The following is a 4,010-nucleotide window of genomic DNA, read 5'->3' on the forward strand; positions in this document are numbered from 1 at the left end:
ATACAACCATAAGGGGAGAGAGAAAAAAAAGAAGAATACAAGTTATTGGTACCAATTATTAACTGGCTATCAACTGACAACACGTAGCGGGTCGGACATCGCTCAACACTGCTAAGCATACAAAAGGCATATAATACAGAGTGGTGAAACAATTTGTCGGACTCGTTACTGGGGAAAACAGGTAGCATTATGAAGCTGGCTGGAAGCAGAAACAGACAGAGGCGACAGAAGCAGGTTTCAAATTACTGCTGAGGTTGCAGCGTAGTGAGCGCATGTGGAGCGCTGAGATAGCGGGACAGTTGTGAGGCACGTGTAACACTGAGCTAGCCAGGGGCGGTGCATCCTGAGTGAGTGACGCCTTGGGCGTTTTAATTAACCAGTGGTAGACGTAGTCCATAAAAATTAGTAAGATTAAAGTGGATTTAGTGTTTTCAGCGAATAGTATTGACCAATGAAATGACAAATGAGGATTGAGTAGGCTGTTATGAGCACAGTGGAACAGTGGCGTATCAGTTGCAAAAATTAGATGATAATTCGAAGTATCACAATCTATCGAACAAGAAAAGACAAACAGAATGGACAATGCAAGGAGGAGCTCCACAGCCTAGGTTTGACAACAAAACAAAATGTTCAACGACGTAGGATTGTAAAAAGTAACATTGGAGAAAAATTTTTGTAAGGTAAACTTGATGCATTCTTTCGAAAGGGAAAACAAAATCATTGTCAATAAAAGAAATCCAAAAGTGAAATACAGTATAATACAAAAATTCTGCAACAAAGCTGAATACAAGGCAAATAGCTTAATATCATCAAATAGGAAATACGTATACAGTAGTCGGGAGAGAGTACCTTCAAATACTTAATTCTCTCCGTGCATGCGGACATGTTAGGCCTAACAGTTAGGGGCTTAGGAATGTAAATAAATTTACAAGTTGAAGTGACTCGGTTAGTGAGGCGGAAGGATGGAGGAGATGATGTTCATAATAGGTATTGCATAGAAATGTGGTGCCCTTCTGTATTAAAGTGCTATGCCTTGATAGCGAAGATAGTTTTAGTATGCGTATTGTACTTTTAACACCGGCAGGCAGCAGCAAGTACAGCGTGCGGAGAGTGGGGAAGGAAGGAGACGGGTGGGGGGGGGGGGGAGGCTCAGGCGGTGACAGCTGGGTGTGGCTAGTGGGAAGGTGCGGGTTGCGGGTTGGTTGAGGGGCGGGGAGGTACCGCAGTGTCAGGTGAGTATCTCCAGCCTTCTACATGATGGCTGCCGCACGTGTGCTGCCTGTTTGACAGGCGGAGCGCACGTGTTCACAGGTGCGCAGTATCAGTGTTCAAACGGGAAAATTACTTAATGCAATCACTTCTTCATACAATAATCTTATTTAGCATTAACTGTATTGGTACTGAACATAGAGCTGCTGTCCGACCACTAGGCATGTCTTAGCACATAAATAAAAATAACGTAAGTAAAATACAGGTTAAAACTAGGGGTTAGAACTAGGCCAGCATTGCAGAACAGGTGGGGGGAACTGTGACGATCTCTTTCAGAGGGGGATGCTTGGGTGACACTTTAATTACTATAGTATGGGAGCACAAAATACGAATTGTAGAGGTACAATGTTCACTTGCAATGAGGAAGAAGAAAAAAAGTAATAAGGTGGTTGCCTGAATCTTGTTACTTTCTCCTTTGGTTGATCAAACTGGGAATCTCTTAGGCACAAAATAGCATCCCCTTTTCTAGTCCCTAGATCTGAGAGCATAAGGATGCTTCAATCTGAGCCCATATCTTTGGCGAGCAGGGGATGGGAGAACTTTCCGTTTTCTCTGCTTCACAGGAGGAGCAGGACCTCTGGAAGGTCTGGTGCTTTACACTAGGTTTTTTTCAGTAAAACCAAATCACGAAGGTTTGTAGGGGCAAGGTATGGCATTTTTTATTTCTTCTTTCTATCTGCTTCCTGGTTGCCTTGCGGTTGTTCCCTTGTACCTTCTTCCAAATGGCCTTAAGGCGGCGGGCTAGCCCCTTAACGGCTGTGTGATCGATTCCTGGAGGTAATTTATCGATCTCAAAGGGAGATTCCATAGGGCGGCCAAACACTATCTCGGAAGGGGTATGTTCAGTGGCTTCGTGGAAACGGCTATCGTACACACTTGCCACGTATGGAATGTATCTTTGCCAGTCGCTGTGGGTTGAGTTAACATAATAGGAAATCATTTGTTTCACAGTGTGATGAACACGTTCAATGTGGCCATTTGCCTGATGGCGAAAAGGGGTGGTTTTCCATTTTTTAATTCTCAGCAATTTGCAAACTTGGATAAATAAGGCGGACATAAAGTTGGTTCCTTGATCGGTTATAATGGCTTCAGGGCTTCTGAAAGGAAGCACAAGATGGTCTACAAAAGCTCGTGCTACAGTTTCAGCTGACATGTCAGCGACGGGTACCAAAATAAGGTATCGGGAAAAGTGATCAGTAATAGGTAGAATATATTTACTTCCTTGTGTACTTACTGGAAGTGGCCCGATCACGTCTAAAGCGACGAACTGAAAAGATTTTGATGCCATGGGAAGAAATTGTAAGGGAATTCTAATTTGTGGGGGTGGTGCTCTTTGGGCACACGGTAGGCAATGTTTTTATATACTTAACAACATCTCACCATCTGTTGTCTCACAAATACTTCACGGAAATGCAGGCGTTTGTGGCTCTTCGTTCGCTATGGCAAGCTTGGATGCTGTTATGGCACTGGGCAATAATTCTTGATTGCAAATCTTTTGGTATTACTATACGTTTAACAGGGGGGGTCTTATGATATAGAATTCCATCCTCTGTAACAAAATCCGAATGGGAGCGATAGTGGCAGGATTTTGCATCATTTTCCTGAGAATCTTAATTCATCAATTAGTATGTCGCCTGTCTGAGCTACTCTCACCTTTCTATTAAGTGCGTCAGCATTCTGGTGCAATCTTCTTGCTTTTTGTTGCACTTGGTAATCATACTCGCTCAATTTCAGGGCCCAGTGTGTGATTCAGCTGCTAGGGTCTTTAAATTTAATAGCCATTGCAGTGCTGCATGATCTGTTACTATTGTAAATTTTCTCCCATAAAGGTAGCATCTAAAGTAGTTAACTCCGAACATTAGTGCCAGTAATTCTTTCTGTGTAGTATTGTAGTTAATTTCCCCCTGGCGCAGTTGACGGGATGCGTAACCAATTGGTCTTTCCTCACTGTCAATAATTTGATACAGAACAGCTCCTATGGCAAAGTCTGGTGCATCACATGAGAGAACGAATGGTTTTTCGAAATCGGGATAGGATCAACAAGGGGGGAATGGTTAGAACATCTCTGAGATGCTGCACGGCAGCTTCGCACTCGGTGGTCCATTGATAGGGTACATTTTTTTTCCAACAGGTGGGTGAGAGGTTTAGCTATTGTGGCATAGTCCTTTACGATGCCTATAATAATTGCTGTGTCCTAGAAAGCTTTGCATTTCTTTTACGTTCTTAGGGGAAGGGAAGGTTCTAACTGCTACAAGTAGATGGGGGTCGGGTTTTACTCCATCAGCACTAATAATGTGCCCAAGATACTGCACTTGACTCTCAGCAAAGAGACATTTTTCTATTTTTATGCTTAATTAGCACTTCTTAGACTAGACAAAACATTTCTTAACCGGGTAACATGCTTATCTATGGTCCTGGAAAAAAACAATGATATAATCTACATAGAGTAGCACATTGTGGTTTTCAATCCTCTAATTAATATTATGTTAACAGAATCGTCCGTCAGTTCTTCATAGAACAACATTATAATAAATAAAAAGTATCAGTTTGCGCTTGCTCTACAATATTACTTTTATTGTTAACCGGTTTTTGGCTTACAAGGGCATCTTAAGACATTTACTGAGTATTATCACCAAAGAAGTTACAATGTTTGCAAATAACACTGGAAGAGAAATAACATGTCTAGACTCAAGTAGAAACATACAGTAAGTTACATCTTTCACAGTGTGGTGGGAATGCAG

The sequence above is a fragment of the Schistocerca serialis genome, chromosome 6, assembly GCF_023864345.2.
Source record: "Schistocerca serialis cubense isolate TAMUIC-IGC-003099 chromosome 6, iqSchSeri2.2, whole genome shotgun sequence".
Classification (NCBI taxonomy): Eukaryota; Metazoa; Arthropoda; class Insecta; order Orthoptera; family Acrididae; genus Schistocerca; species Schistocerca serialis.